This window comes from Palaemon carinicauda, chromosome 36 (assembly GCF_036898095.1).
Source record: "Palaemon carinicauda isolate YSFRI2023 chromosome 36, ASM3689809v2, whole genome shotgun sequence".
NCBI lineage: Eukaryota > Metazoa > Arthropoda > Malacostraca > Decapoda > Palaemonidae > Palaemon > Palaemon carinicauda.
The window spans coordinates 69,446,128-69,458,023 of record NC_090760.1 but is presented as its reverse complement, the minus strand read 5'-3'; the positions used below and the strand labels follow the sequence as shown (position 1 = coordinate 69,458,023).

Genomic DNA, 11,896 nt, shown 5'->3' with positions numbered 1-11,896 from the left:
ATGTAATACAGAAAAAAAGTAACCTAAATTCACAAATACATGTACATACATACAGTACAGGTAAAAGTAGATGCTTACAATTTGGCATGTTTACAGTAAATCTCGAGCTCTTTATTTGTGAATGTGGTTTCCTCTAAGACAATATAGCATAAAATAATTTTGTACGGTTAAACAACAAATGAAGTTATTTTATGATTGTATGAAATAAACAAATTTTTAAATTTACCATTTTTAATTTGTTTGTTTACATCCAGTAGGTAGGTGGCTGTGGATCATCAGCATCAACAGCTGATTCTGGGTGTTGTTGTTTGATATGATTTTTAATAAGAAACTTCACACACACACAAAAAAAAAAAGAGAGAGAGAGAGAGAGAGAGAGAGAGAGAGAGAGAGAGAGAGAGAGAGAGGAGAGAGAGAGAGAGAGAGAGAGAGAGAGATATTCTATAACAAATTGGTGATGTAATTTTCATTAGGAATTTGTATTGAATGAGCCAGGAAATTATATAGATGATCTTTGTTATTCATATGTGCACATATTGTTTATAAGGTCTTGAAATTGGCTGATCATAACCAAAAATAAAGAGAAGTAGTTGTTGATTGTTAAAATACACTTTAAATTGAAACACTGAATACAAAAATACTTTAATATAGCACAATTAACTTTTTAAAAATACTTTAATAGAATGCAATTAACTTTTTAAAATCTATGGGGCTTTAGAATGTGATGATGCTTGCCTAAACTAAACTGGATTTCCATTTCGTGCGAATCACAAGTTGCGCTGACGATGCCGCCAAACAAGTGAATATTGGAACTACCGTGGGAAAATGCCTAAAGCTCTTAAAGACTGCTAAATAAGACGACAACAACAACACAGAGTCACAGGTGTTTTCATATTCAAAGTGGGCCCACTTTAGCAAGTTAAGCTCCTCGACAAGATCGTGCCATCCCAATTTCCATAAACTGGATAACATTTACCGCATAATTAAAAAAAAAGAAAGGTATTGCTTTCGAAATACAGTTCTGTAACTACGGATTGCAGTGCTGCAAGAGCCCGTGCTTGGCCCAATTGCCAGGCAATCTACAAGCAAGAAAACAGTACTGTAAATTCTTCATGTGGCAATAATAACTGATAGAGTTGAAACAACTTCAGTACACACTTAATCAATAAATATTTCAACAAAACAGTCTTTTGCCTCTGATAGACTAACTTCCTGTCTTTTCCTTTGTAACTTTTCCTCACAGTCTCAGAATTCATCTATGGAACTTAAGACTATTCAGGTTATCTATAAGGAATTCTAGATATCTTACCCTATTACTGTATTTTATAACTGCTTAAACAGTAAGATAACGAGTGATAATGCTTTTTACATCAAATATATTTGAAAAAAAAATATGTTTCAATTTGTGAACATAATCTTTTTAAGGAAATTTTGTGGAACTAGTTATACAGTACATAGTGCGAGGAGTCTCGCAGCAGGCTGACGACAAAATCTCTCTCTATAATTCAAGTTAAATTCTCTGCATATGCAAATGACTATTCATTAAAAATTAGGAAGCAGCCAACTGAAAAAATGCAGGTGTCTCAATTTAAACATTCAAGCTTCTGAAATCTGCTGGTTTTAGAAGAAAAAAAAAAACCACACACAATTCTACATATTTTGATTTACAGTGAACCCTCGCTACTTCGCGGTTCGACCATCGCGGATTCACCACTTCGCGGATTTTATCCATAACCCATATATATACAGTAATATATATATATATATATATATGTATGCATGTATTTATGTATATATGTAGGTATGTATATGTGTATACATATAAATATATATATATACACACACACACTATATATATATATATATATATATGTATATACATATATATATATATATATATCTATATATCTAAAGTAGGAAGATGTGATGTAGTTCTAAGGGAAAAGTATGGGAAATATGTCTGGGTAATAAGCAAAGCTCTACCTCCAGTTTGTTTTTACATTATGATCAGAGATAAATGTAAACAAAACATTGGTTGCCATTTTTTATCTTGCTTTTTAGCATGTTTAGGAAATGCATGATATAAAATCACCTTTAATATTTGTGCCTGTTTTAGTTTAGGGTACTGTAGTACATGCATTAAGTGTTCTGTACATTAAAGGGTAGTTTGTTAACAGTACTACGTACAAGGGAAGGTTTTAAAAGTCTGAATATACATGTTGAATAAATAGGTAAATATGGTGTCACTACTTCGCGGATTTTCACCTATCGCGGCCGCGACTGGAACCTATCTACCGCGATAAACGAGGGTTCACTGTATACAATCGGACCTTATTAATCGCGGTTTTGTTTTTCACGGCCAAGGACAAAACGAAAAAAAAAAATTGCATTTTAAAAAATTACAATTATTTAAATAGTTAATTGAGCTTTAACAAGACTTTTATATGGAGAGAGAGAGAGAGAGAGAGCTGCTGATTCTCATCTTAATTTGTTGGACAGCAACGTAGAGAGAGAGAGAGAGAGAGAGAGAGAGAGAGAGAGAGAGAGAGAGAGAGAGAGAGAGAGAGAGAGCTGCTGATTCTCATCTTAATTTGTTGGACAGCAACGTACAGAGAGAGAGAGAGAGAGAGAGAGAGCTGCTGAGAGAGAGAGAGAGAGAGAGAGAGAGAGAGAGAGAGTGTGTGTGTGTGTGTGTGTGTGTGTGTCATGCTTCTTGAGTAGCGACATAGGCTACGAGCCTTGAACGAAAACACCGAACACTTACAGTGATTACAGTTAAGCTGTACTGTAGTAATATTACTGTACATGTATTACAGTAATATACACTACAGTATCAGTGAGTATTAGGTTACAGTACAGTATTACTAGATAGGACCAACTTTGGTTATACAGAAAAGTAAGGGGATAATGACAACTCGGTATACTTTACCTTAGCACAATACTGTACTGTAACCTTACAGTGTCCAGTACACGTGTGCAAATATACTGTACACTGTACATATGATTATTAACTGTTGTAGAAACCAAATTAAAACAATATTAGGCAGTATTTACTGTGTTGATCCTCAGCTAGGGTACCCTTTCATGACAAGGGGCAGTGACTATTCAAGTTAGGTGTTAGCTCACCCTAGTGTAGTATTTATTCGCAAAAATTTGCTTATAGCGCCTGTGTCTATAACCTAACTATCACGAATACTGAGGCTTGACTGTATTATGCCATATGCAAAATCCTAGCATGATTTGGGATACAAATAAAAAGACTATTAGAGGTAAGAATGTTTAGAAATATTTACAACTGTCTTTAGGACACATATTGTCCTTGATAAGATATATACAACCATAGCCTCTTTCACTTGTTTTGTTAATCATGAGGCCCTTGTTTTCAAACTCAAACAGTGGAGTGGGTGGGTTGTTTCTTAGCATTATCATTGAATTTTTAAGTAATAGATCTCAAAGAGTTGTTGTTGATGGACAGCATAGTGAATATAGGAAAGTGATATCTGGTGTTCCACAGGGTAGTGTTCTTGGCCAATTAATTTTCCTACTATATACACATGACATGTGGTTTGGCCTAGAAAAAAGCTTGTTGCATATGCAGATGATGGTACTCTCTATGCATTAATTCCATCTAATGAATCCCTTAATAGAGATCTAGCTAAAATTAGTGAATGGTGCAAATTATGGGGCAACTAGTCGAATGCTAACAAAACTCAAAGTATGACTGTAAGTAGATCTCGGCATTGATAAAGTTTCGATAACTTTGTATGACTTAAAGTTTTAGGTGTGATTCTCACCATCAAATTCACTTTTGAGAAACACATTAGGTCTGTGCCTTCTTCAATTGCACAAAAAAACATTGGCCAAATGAGAAAGTCTCAAGATTTTTGGTGATCAGTCTATTCTGAAAAAGTGCTCTAATTCTTTCATTCTACCTTATTTTGAGTATTGTTCTCCTGTCTAGTCTTCAGCTACTGATTCTCATCTTAATTTGTTTGACAGGAACTTGCGGTCTATTAAATTTCTTATTCCTTATCTGGATATTATTCTTGGCACAGTCATTCAATTAGTTCGTAATACATGTTGCATAAGATTTTTCATAATTCTGACAATCCTTTACATTCAGATCTTCCTGGACAGTTCCATCCTGTTCGTAATACTATGCATGCAGTCAATTCTAATAGTCAGGCCTTCTCAACAGCAAATTTACTTTTGAGAAACACATTAGGTCTGTGTCTTTTTCAACTGGAAAAAAAAATTGGCTTATTGAGAAAGTCTTTTAAGATTTTCGGTGATCAATCTATTCTGTAGAAGTGTTTTAATTCTTTCATTCTACCTTGTTTCAAGTATTGCTCTCCTGTCTGTTGTTCAGCTGCTGATTCTCATCTTAATTTGTTGGACAGCAACGTACAGTCTATTAAATTTCTTATTCCTAATCTAGATATTAATCTTTGGCACCGTTGTTCAATTAGTTCATTATGCATGTTGCATAAGATTTTTCATAATTCTGACCATCCTTTACATTCAGATCTTCCTGGACAGTTCCACCCTGTTCGTAATACTACGCGTGCAGTTAATTCTAATAGTCATTCCATCTCCATCATGAGGCTCAATACTTCACAGTACTCTAGAAGTTTTATTCCAGATGTGGTATGATCTTCCTAATCAGGTAGTTGAATCAATAGAACTTCAAAAGATCAAACTTGCAGCAAATGTTTTTATATTGAACAGGTTGCCATAAATCTTTTTATAGTCTCGATATGAATTATGCTTCAATGTAGTTAATGTTTATTAAAATATTTCATTTTAATTTTTCATCCTTCTTGTATCGTTTATTTATTTTCGTCTCATTTCCTCACAGGGCTATTCTTTCAGGTTAGAACCCTTGGGCTTATTCATCTTGCTTTTCCAACTGGGGTTGTAGCTTGGCTAGTAATAATAATAATAATAATAATAATAAAAAACCCTTGAAGTTAAGATTTCTAAGCAGGAAAAAAACATAGGGAACGCTGTATTTTACGGCCTATAAGACGCACAAGCATATAAGACTTACCCTCATTTCAGCAGGTCAGATTCAGGAAAACAGTTTTTAGTCTATTTAAGCAAATATTGTTGAAAATAGTCTAGTTGTACATTGCAAATGCAGAAACATATATATTTCCGTGCATAAGACGACCATTAGTGCATAGGCTAGCTTTTGTTGTATACTTGAAAATCCAAAATAAATTAAATAAATAAACACGCAACATAACATCGAAAGCATTGCTTTTTTTCTCATCACCGACCATAACGAACAAACGAACACTTTTACACATCTGTGTTTACATTAGCTTTTGGTTATGAAATAATAATGTTATTTTGTTTTACTTACTTTATTCTTAGTAATTAAAAGTAATTGAAAAAAGAGTGAATCTATATCAAGTTTTTCCTAATAAATGCTGCCTAGAACAGAAAAAGTTTTGTTTGCGCTTCATCTGCGATCAAAATGAACAAACTAACGCATTTACACATTCAAGCGATAGCTAACAATACTAAGAGCATTTACTAAAGATGTTATTACAAATATTTTACTTGCCCTGTCCCTGAAAATTTATACATGTCGCATAACTGAAAAGCCATTTTGTTTGTGTTTAGTCAACAATAACAAACTACTGCTAATGACAGTACGATGTGACAGAGATGACGGTGCTTGATAGGTGAAAGAGTGAGGATAATTAGAATCATGGAGGATTTTTTAATGAAACAATAAATATCCTAATCTAAATTTGATTACTACTGTACCATTACTAACGATACCATTAAAATTATCAAAGGCTAAGGAAAGAGAAAATTAAAAGATAGCTGAGAATGCAACCCTAACTCAATGTTTACATTTTATCAGCTGATGTTTATAAACTAAAGTTACAGAATTTCAGTTTACATTACTTTCATTTTAACTAATTCATTTATAAAGGACCGGCAATAACACAATAATAAGAGCAATAAAAATGAAATAAGGATGCGTGGATTTTAGTGCACGTAAAAGTACCTAGCATAAGCTGGGTTAGATTAGCCTGAGCCTACGGTAGGTCTCAAATTTTACCTACGATGTGTATAAGACGCAGGGCAAATTTTTAACCAAAACTTTTGGAAAAAAGTGCATCCTATAGGCCGTCAAATATGGTAGGTGAAATCATAAGAAGCAATGCCAGCAAGGCTGAAAATAACTCTGTATTATTATTATCCTTACTTGCTAAGCCACAACCCTAGTTGGAAAAGCAGGACGCTATAAGCCCAACCGCTCCAACAGCGAAAATAGTACAGTGAGGAAAGGAAAAAAAACATTTTAAGAATAATAACATTAAAATAAACATCTATATAAACATTAAAAAATTAAACAAAACAAGAAGAGAAAGAAGATAGACTCTAGTGTACCCTCAAGCAAAAGAGAACTCTAACCCAAGACAGAGGAAGACCTGTAGTATAGTTTTTGTACTATGCAAATATAAGTAAAATATGCCGAAGATATGCCTGATATATTTTTTTCTTGTGAGGGGCAGAAGTGAATTGGTTAAAGAATGAAACATGGAGTTTTTATGATAAAACAAAGTTTTATGAATACTTACCTGGCAGTTATATATATATAGCTGATATCTCTAAATCGGCAGAATTTTTCAAAACGAGGCAACCGCCTTGTGGTGGTTGGAAGGTAGGTGGTAACACCCGTCACAGGGTGGTCCAAGGAATCATTCCAATGTCTAAGACTTCAGTTCATCTATGCCCGACCTGTCTCCTGAGGGGAGGTGGGTGGGCCTTAGAATATATATATAACTGCCAGGTAAGTATTCATAAAACTTTGTTTTATCATAAAAACTCCATTTTTATGAATAGTACTTACCTGGCAGTTATATATATATAGCTGATTCACACATTTGGAGGAGGGAAACAGACAGTAAACATCGTTGGGGAAACAACAAAAGAGTTGTAGGAGATAAAAACACCTTGATTCCTTGCCTGCTAAGGTAGCTGATTCAAAGGTACAGCCTTTAGAGTGGCTTTCCCTTAGGAGTTATCCAGGAGTAAGCCTGCAAAGCTGCAAAAAACTCAATCGAGTCTGTCAAAGGGATAAGACCAACAACTTGACTAGACTTCAGAAACTACCTTCGCCCCATAAAATAAAAACTGCAACCTTAATCAAACTAACCACCTAACCCTGCAACATAGACAAACTATTTATCTAGACTGAGGGAACCGCACCACAAGACGAAGTCCACAGACCATCATAAAAACACAAACCCTCATACATGCATATAAACCAAGGTTGAGTGGGGTTATTAACTCCTTTGCCTAATACAGAAACCGCAGCTATGTATGGGCCCAAGGTATAGCACTTGCCAAAGTCTACTCTCACCTCTCTAAGTTAATGAGAAGCGAAGACAGAGTTGCTCCTCCAGAAAATTGCATCCATGAATAGCCTAACTAACATATATTCCTGATATGCCAGAGAGGTAGCAATGGCTCTCACTTCGTGAGCCCGTAATTTCAACAGGACGAAGTGTTCCTCCTCACATAAGAGGTGGGCTTCCCTAATTTTCTCCCTCAGGAAAAAGGACAAAGCATACTTAGACGGGTTTTGGCGGACCTTTCACTGAACACCAAAACAAGTTGGATGCACAGCTCACGTTCATAGTGTGAGCCAAAAAAAAAAAAAAAAAAAAAAAAAAAAAAAAAAAAAAAAAAAAAAAAAAAAAAAAAAAAAAAAATAAAAAACTTGAGGGACCTAACTGGGCAGAGGAGTCTTCCTTCTCTCGACCCACTAGGTTCGTGAGGTTAATGACATCAAACGTCGTAGGACAGGGTTACGAAGGGTTCTCGCTCTTTACGAGAAAGATGAACCTTAAGCCACAAACTGCCCAATCCTAATTAAAGTTCACCCTCTTCCCAATCGCCTGGACTTCGCTGACCTCTTGGCATTCGCTAGTCATAAGGGAGAGGGTTTTCTTTGCTACAACCCGAAGAGAGGCTAGCGAGATAGGTTCAAATTTCTTGGAGCACAGAAACTTAAACACCACATCCAGGTTTAAGAGTACCTATTACGTCGTCTGAAAAGATCCAATGAGGTCCTGCAAACCTTGATTTTGGGACAACTCTAGGCCTCTATGCCTAAAGATGGCGAAGAGCATACTGCTGTATCCATTGATGGTAGATACAGCCAGCTTAGCATCCTGTCTGAGGTACAAGAAGAAGTCTGCAATCTGGCTCAGAAAGGTAGTGGATGAGGAAACCTGTGCCGCCTGCACCAAGCTCTAAAGGTCTCCCACCTAGATCGGTAGACTCTTTGTGAAGAGATCCTCCTTGCTCTGGCGATAGATTTCGTCGCTTGTGCCGAAAAGCCTCGAGATCTGACAAGCTTCTAGTCAGTCTGAAGGAAGTCAGTTGAGAGCAAGGGGGGTAAGATGATACCTCTCGAAGTGGGGCTGTTTGAGAAGATCTGGACTTGCCGAAGTCTTCTTGGGAAGTCCATCAGCATGCCCATCACTTCCGAAAACCATTCCCTAGCAGACCAGAATGGAGCCGCTATGATCATTCGCCCCGAATCGAGGAGAGCGAATTTCCTGAAGACCAGATTGATGATCTCGAACGGGGGCAACGCAAACATGTCCATCCCTGTCCAATCCATCAGGAAGGAGTCCACTGCCAGAACTTCCTCATCCGGGACTAGGGAGCAGCAGTAGGGGGTCCTCTTCTTCCAGTTGGAGGCAAAAAGGTCTGATACAGGTCTGCCCCACAACATCCAGAGACTGACAGACTTGCGGGTTGAGAGACCATTCTGAGGGAAAAACAAGTCTCTTCCTGCTGAGCATGTTTATCCCGATGATTCTTGCCCTAGAACAAACCTCCTTTCTAGATCCAAGAAATCAGAACGAAGGCGTCCTTGATCTCGACACACGATTCGACTAGTGTCATCACGAAGTCCTAGATTCTCATGTTCAAAGTCATGCCCCATGCTAGAACTTTGACATCGAGCGTCCTGAAAGACGAGGCGCCGATCGTCCCGTAAGACGTGGCGCCGATAGTCCTGTAAGACGTGGTGCCAAAAGTCCTGTAAGACGTGGAGCCGAGAGGTTAACAGAGCGAGACGCTGAACGTTCTAAAAGACAAGGTGCTGAGCGTCCTGGTGTCAGAAGAGACTCTTCTTGCTGACAGGAAGACCTAATTATTCGATAGGCTCAACATTATCTAAAAATCAAGATACAGGGACGCTCTGATTTCTCCAGAGAGCAGCATTCCGCTACATAAAGCAAAAGTTACGTGAACATGAGAGGGGCGGAGCTGAGATCAAAACACACGCCCGAAACTGACCCATTCTTCCTTGTAAACAAACCCCAGATAAAGTCTGATTGCATAGCCTGCCACTTAGACTCCTCTCCAGAACTGGGAGAGAGAATCGTTGTAGCTAAAAACTAAAGGAGGTTTCCCTATAAAAGGAAAAAGTAATCCTCCTTCAGAAGAAATACTGACCAAAGGTCTGCTCCCCTCTTCTCCAAAGATTTTGATGTCTCCGTGGAGGACTTTGACTTCTGAACGAAGGCGTAAAGAGCATTTACGTCCAGGACCGGACAAAAGACTCCCTCTCCCAAAAGAGAGACATTGAAGTTGCAAAGTCGGTTAGGCAGAAAAGTCTTATTGGAGTAACTAACAAAGGAGGATTCACTAGGAAAAAGATTTCGCATCCATCCCAGAAAAAACACGGACCAAAGGTCTGCTCCTCTCTCCCAGGCTCGCCAGAAGTAGCAAAGTCTGGATCCTACTGTTGTTAGTCATCGAAGGTTTCTGTTTTAAGAAACAAATTTAATATATTCTTAAAGCTCCATTAATGACCACGTGAAAACTCAGAGGGCGGGGAACATGGAGCAACAGAACTTAGGATCCTCTCCTTCTGTTAACCTCAAACAATTCAACAGGAGAAAAGTGATCACTAAAGTCATCCTTGACAGAGAGCTTATAAGACGTGGCGTCGCCCTGAAAGGACAAGGCGGCGATCGTCCTATCATCCTGAAAGACGAGGCTGCCCTCGTCCCGAAAGACGAGGCTGCCCACGTCCCGAAAGACGAGGCTGCCCACGTCCCAAAAGACGAGGCTGCCCTCGTCCCGAAAGAGGAGGCTGCACTCGCCCCGAAAGACGAGGCTGCACTCGCCCCAAAAGACGAGGCTGCACTCGCCCCGAAAGACGAGGCTGCCCTGAAAGACGAGGCTGCACTCGCCCTGAAAGACGAGGCTGCATTCGTCCTGAAAGACGAGGCTGCATTCGCCGTGGAAGACGAGGCTGCATTCGCCGTGAAAGACGAGGCTGCATTCGTCCTGAAAGACGAGGCTGCATAAGCCCTGAAAGACGAGGCAGCATTAGTCCTGAAAGACGAGGCTGCATTAGCCCTGAAAGACGAGGCTGCATTCGTCCTGAAAGACGAGGCTGCATTCGCCCTGAAAGACGAGGCTGCATTAGTCCTGAAAGACGAGGCAGCATTCGCCCTGAAAGACGAGGCTGCATTCACCCTGAAAGACGAGGCTGCATTCGTCCTAAAGGACGAGGCAGCATTCACCCTGAAAGACGAGGCTGCATTCGTCCTGAAAGACGAGGCAGCATTCGCCCTGAAAGACGAGGCTGCATTCGTCCTGAAAGACGAGGCTGCATTCGTCCTGAAAGACGAGGCAGCATTCGCCCTGAAAGACGAGGCAGCATTCGTCCTGAAAGACGAGGCAGCATTCGCCCTGAAAGACGAGGCAGCATTCGCCCTGAAAGACGAGGCAGCATTCGTCCTGAAAGACGAGGCAGCATTCACCCTGAAAGACGAGGCAGCATTCGCCCTGAAAGACGAGGCTGCATTTGCTCTGAAAGACGAGGCTGCATTCGTCCCGAAAGACGAGGCAGCATTCGCCCAGAAAAACGAGGCTGCATTCGTCCTGACAGACGAGGCAGCATTCGCTCTGCAAGACGAGGCTGCATTAGTCCTGAAAGACGAGGCAGCATTCGTCCTGAAAGACGAGGCTGCATTTGTCCTGAAAGACGAGGCAGAATTCGTCCTGAAAGACGAGGCAGCATTCGTCCTGAAAGACGAGGCTGCATTCGTCCTGAAAGACGAGGCTGCATTAGTCCTGAAAGACGAGGCAGCATTCGTCCTGAAAGACGAGGCAGCATTCGTCCTGAAAGATGAGGCAGCATTCGTCCTGAAAGACGAGGCAGCATTCGTCCTGAAAGACGAGGCTGCATTCGCCCTGAAAGACGAGGCTGCATTCGTCCTGTCTTGAAAGACTTAGCGCCGAGCGTTAAGGCAAAATGATATTCGCTATGCCGCTTGGCGCGTTCGGTTCCGACCAGAGGGTTCATAAGGCCGACTGGCGCTCTGGGACAAAAACCGAGTCAATGATGGTTTGTAAGCATTGATATTAGCAGAGAATATCTATGACTTAAGAATTGCCATTAAAATCAAAAGTGATGCAATGCAAAATTCTAAAAGCAGTGTAAGAATCTTAACGTTCAACGCTCTTTGCGTTACCATGGCAAGGGCGAGCATTCTGGGAAACGTTAACAGGAACGCTCGCGAGGGCGTTTGCTCGTGAGCTAACGCCTCTCGTTTCCTTTCGCCGATCGACGTTCCTTCTCCCATGGGCCGGGGAGCTTGGAAGAGGTCTAAGGCTAGGAAAACAACGTCCCTGTGCTGAAAGAATCCAATGCCTAATTTAGCACTGAAAACTTGCACTATTAAACTCTTACACAAAAAACCATAATAAGTCCTGCCCGTTGTGAGAGAACTTATTCTTCTGCCACGGGCTTGAATGAGAAAGCAAAATCGTCTCTAGTATTTGCTATATAAACTGTAAAAAAAATATTTTTTATAGAATATAAAACTGACATTTCCAT

The 11,896-nt window shown here is 39.7% G+C and overlaps 1 protein-coding gene across 2 annotated transcripts in view; it reads right to left on the bottom strand.

The window, feature by feature from the left end:
• LOC137628884 (uncharacterized) overlaps positions 1 to 11,896 on the bottom strand; it is a 54,059-nt gene that overhangs the window by 28,896 nt on the left and 13,267 nt on the right. The window lies entirely within an intron of this gene.